Consider the following 12,414-nt stretch of genomic DNA (forward strand, 5'->3'; position numbering starts at 1 on the left):
TACTTCTCCTGTGAGAGGAACAGACTGTCCTTGCTGCGTGTGACGGAGATGCCCAGAAAATAATGAAGATCACCCATATCCGTCATACTGAATTCGGTACGAAGAGAGGCAATCAAACTGTGCAACAATGTCGAGGACGATGCAGTCAGGATAATGTCATCCACATAGAGCAGGAGATAGGCCATGTCAGCACCACGCCGATAAACGAACAACGAGCTGTCAGACTTAGAGCTAATGAAACCAACCGATGCAATGAACGAAGCAAACCGCTGAAACCATGCACGAGGCGCCTGTTTCAAACCATAGAGTGATTTGTTGAGACGACAAACCTTATCAGGGAAACGAGGATCAGTGAACCCAGAAGGCTGACGAGCATAAATAGTCTCGCTGAGAGTGCCATTGAGGAAAGCATTCTTGACATCAAGCTGATGGATGGACCAGTCACTAGAGAGAGCAAGAGAGAGCACCGTTCGAATAGTGGTTGGCTTGACGACCGGGCTGAAAGTTTCATCAAAATCGATACCTTCTCGCTGTGTAAATCCACGAAGCACCCAACGAGCCTTGTAGCGATCCAAAGAACCATCAGACTTCATCTTGTGATGGTAGATCCACTTACTGGTAACAATGTTAGCATTGCGAGGGTGATCGGCGAGGTCCCAAGTGTTGTTGAAGAGAAGAGCACCATACTCCTCAACCATAGCGGAATGCCAATTTGGATCCTTGAGAGCACCACGATAAGTCTTCTGTATGGGAGATAAACCCTCAACATGAAGATCGAATATCTTTTTCGGCTGCACAATGCCCCGTTTAGCACGAGTTGCCATGGCGTGAGATGGTGGCGGTGGAGGGGCCCGTGGCCAGCGGGTCCGGGGTGGATCCACCGCAACAGGAGCTGGCGACGGTGTTGCCGGTGGTGACGCAGCTGTAGGGGGAGAAGCACTCCCAGCAGGGTCGCCCTCGGAGCTCCCAGCAGGGCGTTCGGCAGTAGCCCGGGCCCCAGGCGACGGGGGCGAGGTCGATGGCGGTGACCGAGGCAAAGTCGGTGGTGGCGACCGTGGAGGGGACCGTGGCGGCGGCGACGGCGACCGTGGCGGCGACCGTGGAGTCGCGTCCGAGGTCACCGTCCCTGGCACGGTGAATGGCATCAACGAAACCGGTTGCTCAGCACCCTGCAAAAAATCATAAGTGTGCAGGGAAGGAGTAGGAGTTAACGAAGATGTAGGGGAGGCGAATGGAAAGGTTGACTCATCGAACACTACATGACGAGAGATGATGATCTTTTGGGTGGAACGATCAAGGCAACGATAGCCATGATGCCATGATGGGTACCCTAGAAACACGCACGGCACGGAGCGAGGCGCAAGTTTGTGCGGAGCGACGGCTGTGGTGTTGGGGTAACATAGACATCCGAAAACCCTAAGACCAGCATATGCAGGATCTACGCCAAGTAATGCACGAAAGGGAATATGATCCGGAATTGCACTCCGCTTTTCATGTCCATACACTTCGCAATAGAATGGGGGCAAAGGAATGGAGGAGTGAATTATCGAACTCACGACCATTATCACACTGAATAGCCTGCAAGCGTGCACTAAACTGGGTGAGCACTAAAGCATGAAGGGACGACAAGTGCGAGAAAGCTTCGGACTTAGTCCGTAGAGGGTACACCCATGCATATTGAGTAAAATCATCGAGACAGACGAGAGAATACTTAAAGCCAGAAATACTCTCAACAGGAGAGGTCCACAAATCACAGTGAATTATTTAAAACGGAGTAGTGGTTACACAATTGGTGGAAGAAAAAGGAAGACAAACATGACGACCTAACTGACAAGCATGACACAAGCTACTTTTATTCTTTTCCCTAGGAATAACCGAAGAACAAGCTAATGACTCCATGACGGGCCGCCCAGGATGCCCAAGCCGACGGTGCCAGAGTGCTGCATCGACGACGAGGAAGGCGTGTGGCTGGCTGGTAGAGGAAGGGCGAATGGAGTAGAGAGCTCCGAAGCTATTGCATCTGAGAATCTCGGTCCTGGATAGAAGATCCTTCACAGAAAAACCAAGAGGGTCAAATTCGACGGATACACGATTATCAATGGTGAACTGAGAACAGACAAAAGATTTTTAACTATGTTAGGAACTACTAAGACATTACGAAGGTAAAGAGGGCGAGAGGTAGTGGAAATAGGAAGACGTGCATGCCCGGTACCGGTGATTGGAAGAGTGGAACCATTACCGACAATGACAGCACGACGAGAAGAGGAGGGGGGGGGGGACACAGAGGTGAGCATACCGGGGTCGGACGCAAAGTGGGAGGAGGCGCCGGTGTCCATCACCCACTCCCTGGAGGGTGCTTGCAGTCCCATGGTTTGGAACTGATGCATGAGCGTGGCCTGGTCCCATGAAGCCGAAGATGAGGCCGGTGATGCTGGAGCAGTGCCGGGGAGGCCGTAGGAGAGCTGTCCAGGGGCGTAGCCGTAGCCGTAGGGATCAACGCCGTATGGGTTCTGGGCGTAGAACGCATGCGGCGACGGGGTGTGCCGGGGCGCGTAGCCGGGAGCAGCGCCATAGCCGGGCGGCACGCGACCGAGTAGCCCCCCTTGGCCATAGGGCCACATCTGGATGGCGCCGTTCCAGGGATGTTGCGGTGAGGGCCAGGAAGGAGTGGCAGGCTGCGGGGTCGCGGGCGCCGGGGTCTCCTTGGTGACTCCAACGGCGGCCTTCTTCTTCTTCTTTCCTTTTCCAGGAGCCTTGCGAGGGTTGCCGATGTTGCCAGGGTTGCCAGTGTTGGTGAAGAGGACCGTGTCTGAGTTGCGGGCGCGACGGTTTTTGCGCTTCATGTCTTGGAGCGCAAGCAACGAGCGGCACTGCGCAAAGGTCATCCCGGGCATGAGGGAGATGAGATCGGCGGCGGACTCGTATTGCTCGGAGAGGCCGTTGAGGCAGTGGACCACCATCTCGGCATCGTCAACGGGGACGCCAAGATCCGCAAGCCCGTCGGAGAGGGATTTGACCTTCTGGAGATAGTCGGCCATACTCATCTCTCCCATCTTGACATCGCCGAGCTCGGTCGTAAGGTGGAGTTGGCGATTGATCTTGTGGTCGTTGAAGAGACCGTTGATGCTGTTCCAGAGATCGACGGCGAGGGGATCGTCGCCAGGCGTCATGACGGCGTCGAGGATACTGAGCGAGACAGACCCATAGAGCCAGGAGACGACGGTGGCGTCGAGGAGAGACCACTCTGGGTTCGGCGCATTGGGAGCAGCGAAGTCGAGGTGATCCAGGAGGGCGTACTTGCGACAAGCGGCGTGGAAGAAGGTGCGACACTGCCGGTGAACGCCGGTGTCAAGAGCGAGCTCGACGGGAACGTGGCCTTTGATGGAGTGGAGACCGACGGCTTGGGCGTACAGCGATGTCAAGGAGAAAGACCCCGCGCTCATCCCGGATCCATCGGCGGCGGTCGCGAGAGGCAGCTTTGCCTTGGCGGCTTCGGTAGCCTCGGCTTCCTGGCGCTCCTTGGCGGCGGCCAGCGCCTGGTTCGTCACGTCAGCGTCGGGTTGCGACATGGAGGCGGCGGTGTGGGCGCTGCAGCGAGAGAGGTGGTGGTTTCGGCTGCAGCGGAAGGAGGAGGAGGGCGGCACAGGCTAGGGTTAGGTTTTTTAGGCTCTATACCATGTAAGATTGGGGAAACCACACATTGTGGTGCCTTGTATTGATCTATATATATAGGTTACAAGGCAGAGTTCGTATCGTACAATATACGGACACCTATACAAGGACTACACATATACAACCGTATAACTATACAAAACAATACGGTTATATATATTCTAACAAGTAGGAGAAGAGTTGGCTTTATCCTGGTCGTTGTTTCTGCCGTCAGTACCTGGCGGCTTTGAAGGATCCATTGCCGCACAGTTTCTCGTCCCGGCGTGCGTCTTGTGAAGCCGGTTGTCTGTCCTGGCGCAACTCCATTGCCCTGCAAGGTGTTGTGATCGGTTTTTGTCCCTCCGTATCGTTCAAATTACGGCAGGTTTTGTGGAGGTTGATCGTCTGAATCAATCTTGTTCCAGAATCTCCATGAGTTAGGCTGACCGGAAGCAATGAGGATACTTAGTTGGAATTGCCGTGGCCTGCAACAGGCCGCGTCGGTGAGGGCTTTGCTACATGTCCAGAAGTGTAGAAGCCCTGACATGATGTTTTTGATGGAAACGCATCTAGATGAATATCCAGCTGAATGTCTTCGTCGAAGGTTGAAGATGGATCACAAGTATGTTGTCCGGAGTAATGGCCGGAGTGGTGGTTTACTTCTGCTTTGGAAGAAAGAGGTCACTGTGTCACTTAGAGATAAGACTAATAATTTCATTGATATCTTTGTGGGAAGTGGAGCTGAGAATTTCTGGAGATTTACGGGGCTGTATGGGGAGCCCAAATGGGCAGATAAACACTTGACCTGGCAAAGATTAAGGGAGCTTAAGTCTGTGTGTGATATGCCATGGATGGTAGTGGGTGAGCTTAGTGACATCATGTACTCTTTTGAAAAGGAAGGTGGTAATCCTAGGCCAGCCCACTTCATGGCTGCTTTCTGAGATGCACTTGAGGATTGTAATCTATCTGATCTTGGTTATTTTGGCGATAAATACACATGGCATCGTGGACAGATCCGGGAAAGATTGGACCGAGCTATCTCCAACGATGCATGGAATAACATGTTCCCTATGGCGAGAGTTGAGCATATGGAATTTCATAAATCTGACCATCACCCTTTACTACTGAACCTCGAGGAAGAAGCGGCACATGAGCACTCGGGGCCGGCAGTATTACATTTTGAAGCCCGGTGGCTGAAAGAAGCAAACTTCAGGCAGGTAGTTGAGGAAGCTTGGGAAGGCCTAGGCCCGGAGGTTCAGCATGAGGACCTAGCGGGAAAGCTATCAAGAGTACATAAGGCGCTTCATCACTGGGACAAAACGGTGCTTAGGAATTCTTCAAAAAAACTGAAAACAGTACAGCGCGAACTTGAAGCAGTCAGCAGAGATGTTTTGTCGGCTGAAAATGTGACGCGACAAAAAGAATTGGCCGAAGAGCTAGAAAAATTATTAGAGCAGGAGGAGATGTATTGGGCTCAGCGAAGCAGGATATATTGGTTGAAATATGGCGATCGGAACACATCATATTTTCATAACTTCGCTACAGCTCGCAGATTAAAGAACCGTATTACAAAACTTAGAGATGACCAAGGTGTGTGGCGTGAGGGTACTTCTTATCTTAACCCTCTAATCTCTGATTACTTTGCGGGCTTATTTGCTACTGAAATTGATGAGCCAGATCCAGTGTTGTTAAACAAAGTGGTGCCACGTGTAACTCAGGCCATTAATGATGAACTCATGAAACCTTATACAGCCGAGGAGGTGAAGAAAGCTGTGTTCTCGATTGGAGATATGAAGGCACCAGGTACGGATGGGCTTCATGCAATATTTTTTAATAAGTGTTGGCATATTTTTGGTGATGTCCTCACTGCGGAGGTACTAAAGGCGATTAATGACAAGGTAATCCCTGAAGGTTGGAATGACACGGTAATTATTTTAATTCCAAAAGTTGATGAACCTGTTTAGATTACTCAATATAGACTCATTAGCCTCTGCAATGTCCTCTACAAAGTTATTTCAAAGATGATAGCTTTCAGATTAAAATCACACCTTGATGGTATCATCTCTCCGGTACAGAGTGCGTTTGTACCTGGTAGGCTTATTACTGATAATATTTTGTTGGCCTATGAAAGTATACATGCAATAAAGAACAGGAAGAAGGGGAAGATTGGATATTGTGCATTCAAACTTGATATGCATAAGGCATATGACAGAGTAGAATGGAATTTTCTTGAGAAAATGATGTTACAGTTGGGATTCCATAGAGATATTGTGGAGCTATTAATGGCATGTGTTAAATCAGTAAAATATAAAGTAAGATTTAATGATCAAGAGACCGAAGGCTTTACCCCTAGCAGAGGGCTCAGGCAAGGGGATCCCTTGTCACCCTATTTGTTTCTGATTTGTGCAGAAGGTTTGTCTAGTGCTTTGGCTCAAAAGGAGGAGGTTCGTGGCATTGAAGGTGTTCGGGTGTGCAGAAATGCACCATCAGTTTCTCATTTATTATTTGCTGATGATTTCCTTATCCTTATGAAAGCAGATATGATTAATGCAACCTTATTGAGACAGGTGTTAGATGAATATTGTGCAAGCTCAGGCCAATTGGTGAGTGCAGGGAAGAGTAGTATTTTCTTTAGCCCTAATGTGGAAGTGGATGTGAGAGCACAAATATGTACAGAGCTAAATATTATGACTGAAGCCATCTTAGATAGATATTTGGGACTACCCTCCATGGTAGGACTAGATAAGAGTGATAGTTTTGAGTATTTGGTTGAAAAAATTATTGGCAGGCTAAAAGGATGGAAAGAGAAAATTTTATCTATGGGGGGGGGGGGAGGAGATCCTACTCAAAGCAATTATACAATCCATTCCAGTTTTTGCAATGGCTGTGTTCAAAATCCCAAAGCAAGTGTGCAAAGAGATTACTGATGGGATGTCTGCTTTTTGGTAGGGAGATAAAGAAGAGCACAAGAGGATGCACTGGTTTGCATGGTGGAGGATGTGTCTCCCAAAATATAAAGGAGGCATGGGATTTAGAGATTTACATGCTTTCAATCTTGCTATGCTTGCTAAGCAAAGTTGGCGGCTACTAACGCACCCTGATACTTTGTGTGCACAGGTTCTTAGAGCAAAGTATTATCCAGATGGAAATTTGCTTATGGCATGCCCAAAGAAGGGCTCATATTTTACATGGCAGAGCATTGTGGCAGGTCTTCAAACCTTCAAGAGAGGGCATATCTGGCGAGTGGGAACGGGTGCCAAAATAAATATTTGGACGGATCACTGGATCTCACAAAGTCCTACAAGGAAGGTTATCACGCCAAGGGGTAATATCTTGTTGACCACTGTTGATGAACTTATTGATCCAGGAACAGGATGGTGGGATGAAACCTTGGTTCGATCTATATTCTTTGGTGTTGTTGCTCAACGGATTTTGAAGATCCCATTATCTACCCATTTACTGGATGATTTTGTGGCATGGAATGTCACAAAAAAATTTGTTTCTCGGTTCGATCAGCATACTATGTCGAGTGGGAGCACCAATTCGGCCCAAGAATGAGAAAGGACCCAGCCGAGACATCAGCAAACAACCCTGTTTGGGAGACTCTTTGGAAACTACAAGTTCCAAGCAAGATAAAGATTTTTGTCTGGCGAGCACTACATGGAATCATACCTGGGGTGGGAGTATTGCGAAGTAGACATGTCAAAGTCTCACCTTCATGTCCTATATGTCACCAAGGACCAGAGGATATTCGTCATTTGGCTTTCACTTGTGATCGTGCACGTCAGGTTTGGAAGTCCTTGGGTTTGGATGAGATTATAGATGCAGCTATTCGCACTGATCGCTCGGGCTCGGTGGTAATGGAGGAGTTACTCAGAAATCCGGTGAAAAAATCTCCTGTCTTGGGACAACTAGGGCTCCAAGAAACAATTGCCGTTGGCGCATGGTACATCTGGTGGGAACGCCGTGAAGCTGTAAAGGGGGTGAATGTCAAGCCTGCACCAAGTTCCTCGTTTGCTATCCAAGCTATAACCTCAAATCACGCGACACGTCCAGCTGCGGTAACCTCTGAAGCTCGATGGCAACGTCCAGCTCCTGGGTCGTACAAACTGAATGTGGATGCGTCCTTCTTCGAGGACGGGAGTGGGGCTGCAGCTGATGTTCTTCGTATTTGCCGTGGAGAAGCGATTGCCGGGGTCTCAGAGCTTATAGATAACACTCTTAGTGCACAATCAGCTGAAGCAATTGCTCTTCGCTTGGGGCTACGGCTGGTTTATGCAGTGGGGTGCAGGAATATTGAAGTAGAATCAGACTGTGAAGAACTGGTACATGCATGTAATGGAGAGACAGAAATTTGGAGCCCCTGCTCAGCTACCCTTGCTGATTGTTTTCATCTCTCCCATGGCATCCCGAATAATTCTTTTGCTCATTGTCCGAGAGAAGCAAACAGAGTTGCACACTTCCTAGCTAGGCGATGCTATGATTCAAAAATATGTGAAGAGTGGTTAGATGAGATGCCTTCTTTCTTATTACCTCATGTAATCTTTGATGTAACACTTTCCCAAATTGAATAAAATGCCACAAGGCTTTTCCCTCAAAAAAAAAAACAAATGCTCAACATTAGATGGCTTTGTGAATGATTTTTTTTTCAGTTTTGCACGCTAGAGAAATCGAGACAGTGCAGGGCAAACAGTTGTTTTAACTTCGTTTGTACTCCCTTCGTTCCAAATTACTCGTCGTGGTTTTAGTTCAAATTTGAACTAAAACCACGACGAGTAATTTGGAAATTTGAACTAAAACCACGACGAGTAATTTGGAACGGAGGGAGTACCTAACAAGGCTAGTCACATACTTGATCATCATCAGGGGATACAGTTAGACTAAGAAATATCCATTTTTTGGAGGGGGCATCCATTTACCGTACACGTTCAATTTTTTTGGTCAATTATTTTAACAACATGGTTTTTTTTGCGGGAAATTTTAACAACATGGTTGAAAAGCATTACCATAGGATAGCATCAAACAAAGTAAAACAGAATTTTAGAAATGAGCTTTTGGCATAATCATGCTCGATTAGTCACAAAGACATGACATGCTTCAAAATATAAAAGGGAGCAAAACATTGACACACGATTGTCTTATCACTTAACATTTTTTTGTTGGTGATCTTATCACTTAACATAAAAACAAAGCCACAATTAAAAAAGACACGACTCACTTTAGCTGGCACGTACCAACTACGTACGAGACATAGCAATGGTACAAGTGCAGCGATGAACATCAGTTTGTTTTTCTCTTTTTTTTTGTGTGTGCTGTCACATGGCCACAGCACAGTTTGAAGCGCTGCATATGACATTGCACTTTTCACAACAGCGCGCTGTCTCTAGGCATGGGCACTCGCACTTCTCTCCAGCTCCACGAACCAATTAATTAGTCGAACGACCAAGCCAAAACCTTAGTTGAACCATTGACTTACAGTACACAAAGAATGGGTGGTTTTGTCCGGGAACAAGTCATTAACATTTTTGCCAGAGGAATAGATGATACAAACAGTCCGTTACAGAAATCATTAGACTACTGGGACATCTCCCTGAATGAATCAGTCTGATCATTGCTTCGCAGCCACACCTTGACGAGCGACTGTTTTCCCTCATTGGTTTGCCCTGCAAAAACATAACAAAAAATAATGTCAGGTACCCATATTTCAAATTGTCTTCTCCGTTACAGCAACCCAAAAAAAGGCACCAACAGATTGCGGGTACATAACGCGGGTACATTCAGTCTGCTTTTTGCCCGCCTAATTCCAAAACTACATTCCCAAGAATAGAGATAGTAGAACTCATAAGCTTCGTCCAATGAGTCAAAAGTTGTACCAATTGCTGGATTGACAACAGGACCATGACTTTTCTGTGCATAAGCACGCACGGACAATTCAAGTGAAGTTTGGACGGAGCAGTCTGATCATGGCTTCACACCCACACCTTGAAGACCGACTGTTCTTCCTCATTGGTTTGTCCTGCAAAAAAAAGGAAGCACAAATATAAAAAATTAGCTAGGCATTTTTTCAGACCATATAGTGCGTTACATCAACAAAAGCAACAGTGCACGTTTTACAGGAGAGGAAAATGCCAACGGTATCACTGATTATCGGGGTTGTCATCACGTACCGCACAAGCGCACAGTATTTCTTGCATGCATCTCTTCCGACGAACATTCATTCTGCTTTTTGCAAGCCTGACAACGAAACCACATTCCCACGAATATAGATTGTAGAACTCATAAGCTTCGTCCAACGAGTCAAAAGCGGTCCCGGTTTCTGGATTGACAACAGGCCCATGCCTCGTCTCTGCATAAGCACGCACTGACAATTCAAGTGTTGTTTTCCTATCAGGGTTCATTTCCCTCTCCTCGGGCGCCTTCCAATCCTAACCCTGAAGAAGAAGTATTTGGCAAAAAAATGACGGAGGAAAATGCTCAGCTATCCCGGAAACAACTTAGATGAACATAAAAAGATATGTACTACAGCCCAAGTGAGTGCATTTTGGTACAGCCATGGATGCGCACTATGAAAATCCTCAGGAACACAGCTAAAATGAAGCGTCTAATTCCAACTCCAGGATTCACCTATATATTTACCCACGTCAGAACATTTATGCTGTGCATCCATCTCCATAACAATACTCCCGCTGAAACATTTAAACTAAAATCCAAGCCGACACACGACTGATCCAATAACCATCTCATATAAACCCAAACTCTTAATCTATATTGCTATCGGGAGTGCATCAAACAAGGGAATCAAACAGATTATGTCTCCCACAGCGTTATCCGCCCCCCATGCTACAATAACAAGCATGTGTACACCAAAAAATCGACATAATTTGCCATCAAGACAACAGCCAAAACAAACCAATCCCACCTGTGCTTGCACCCCTTTCCCCCCACATGTGCCTAATTAGTCATCAAACATGTCGAATCTCTCCAAAATACCCATTTGCTAAAAGAAATACTACTTGCTCCTAATAACATCTCACTAGTAAACCATCCATCAGGCAGATTCCCTAAAAATCCAATGAAGGACAACTAACCACCCATCAAAATGTCTTGGTCCAGTATGGCCAAAAATCAACACTTGCTGCAATGCTGCTAATCACTGGTCCATGAGCGACCCATTCATCGTGCATTTTTTCCTAAACAAAATGATTTGCAGTGGTGTTTCCCTGACTAACCTTCGCGTCCACCCACTTGTCGCTTCAGAGCAAACGTCATCTGTGGCTGCCTCTCCCACGGCGCGCGGCTTGCCGGCGGCGACCCCCTCGACATTCACCACGCTCATGGAATCCTGAGACTCCAGTGGCAGTACTGGAGCGGTCCACACCGCAGCTCCGTCGACGCCCCTGCCGCAAACAAATCTAGCCAGATGAGTCCAGATCTTACAAGGTAAAGGGGAGCAGTGGGGAGACCCGTCATCGAAACAGCTAGGGTCAAATAAATGGCGGAACAGATTATGCGTACCTGTTTAGCTTGCGCCATCGGTAGACATGCCGCCGGAACAGCTTCTAGGCAGCGCCGCCGCCGTCCCGGACGAGTGCGGTGAGGAAGGGGATGGAGGAGAAAAGTTGTCGCGTGGCTCTGTTCTGATCCACAAGGGTTGCGGTGACTTGTGCTGTTTGGTCATGCGTTCCGATGACTTGTGCTGTTTCGAACCAGCCCATGGGCCACTGTTTCATGGTGCAGGTTATGTGAGCATGCGCAGACGCGCGAACAGAATCTGCGCATGGGCCGAACATGATACGTCTATGCGGGCGCTAGGTGTATCCAGAACCGTATTTCACCCTATAGGCCTGGCGCAGCCCAGCCTCGCGCTGACAGATTTCACATCCCCAGGCCCAAAAGGACGCACAAGATAGCGGCCTGTCTGGTGCTCGGCCGCCATAAGTCCGCACTCGGAGGTCATAGCCATAGCGCTCCTCAGGTGCTCACGTTCTTTAAGTACATCAGCCAGTATAAGAACTATGGAACCCGGGCATGACTTCGAAATAAAAAGAAATTGTTTTTTTCTTCACTAATGGGTGGCATAGTGGGTAATTTATGACAATTTTGCGGGCAATTACGATGACGTACCGCCAAAAGCAATAGGTGCTTCATTAGTAATAAAGGTAGAGAAATCATGAAAACTATTTATTTCATGAACATTTATTTTAAATAATGTTTTTATATAATATGTGAACATTTTTTTGAAATCATGATCATTTTATGATTTTCCATTTTTTGAATTCACAAACAGTTTATGATTTCTCAATATTTTTTAAAAAACCCACTACTTTTGAAATTTAGTTCTTTTGGAAATCACGAATTAATCTAAAGAAGAAAAAACTAAAATAAAATGAGAAAGTAAAAAGAAAATAGTGAAATAGAAAACATGGCGCTATGACCTTCAAATGGGCTGGGCCATTACACGTGCGAGAGGAGCAGGCGCACTTGCGAGAGGAAAAAATGGAAACAAATGAGGTAGGAACCTTGTTTTTATAATATGTGAACATTTTTTTTCATCATTTTATGATTATCAGAATTTTTTTGTATCCACAAGCAGTATATGATTTCTCAATATTTGTTTTAAAAAACTCACTACTTTTGAAGTTTTGTTTGTTTGGAAATCACAAATACTTAAAGAAGAAAAAATTAAAATAGAAATGAGAAAGTAGAAATATAAAATGAAATAGAGAATATGGCGCTACGACCTACAAATGGGCCGGCCCATTA

The 12,414-nt window shown here is 46.8% G+C and overlaps 1 long non-coding RNA gene across 2 annotated transcripts; it reads right to left on the reverse strand.

Moving 5' to 3' along the window:
- Nucleotides 1-9,077: 9,077 nt before the first annotated feature.
- Nucleotides 9,078-11,328, reverse strand: LOC123045926 (uncharacterized). 2 transcript variants are annotated; one of them, XR_006421751.1, is made up of 4 exons: nt 11,167-11,328; nt 9,819-11,048; nt 9,525-9,667; nt 9,078-9,314 (listed from the first exon to the last, which is right to left on the reverse strand). It is a non-coding gene; the product is annotated as an uncharacterized lncRNA (long non-coding RNA). The 2 variants fall into 2 exon arrangements; XR_006421750.1 differs by lacking the exon at nt 9,078-9,314 and having other exon boundaries at nt 9,453-9,667.
- Nucleotides 11,329-12,414: the final 1,086 nt, after the last annotated feature.

This window comes from Triticum aestivum, chromosome 2B (genome assembly GCF_018294505.1).
Source record: "Triticum aestivum cultivar Chinese Spring chromosome 2B, IWGSC CS RefSeq v2.1, whole genome shotgun sequence".
NCBI lineage: Eukaryota > Viridiplantae > Streptophyta > Magnoliopsida > Poales > Poaceae > Triticum > Triticum aestivum.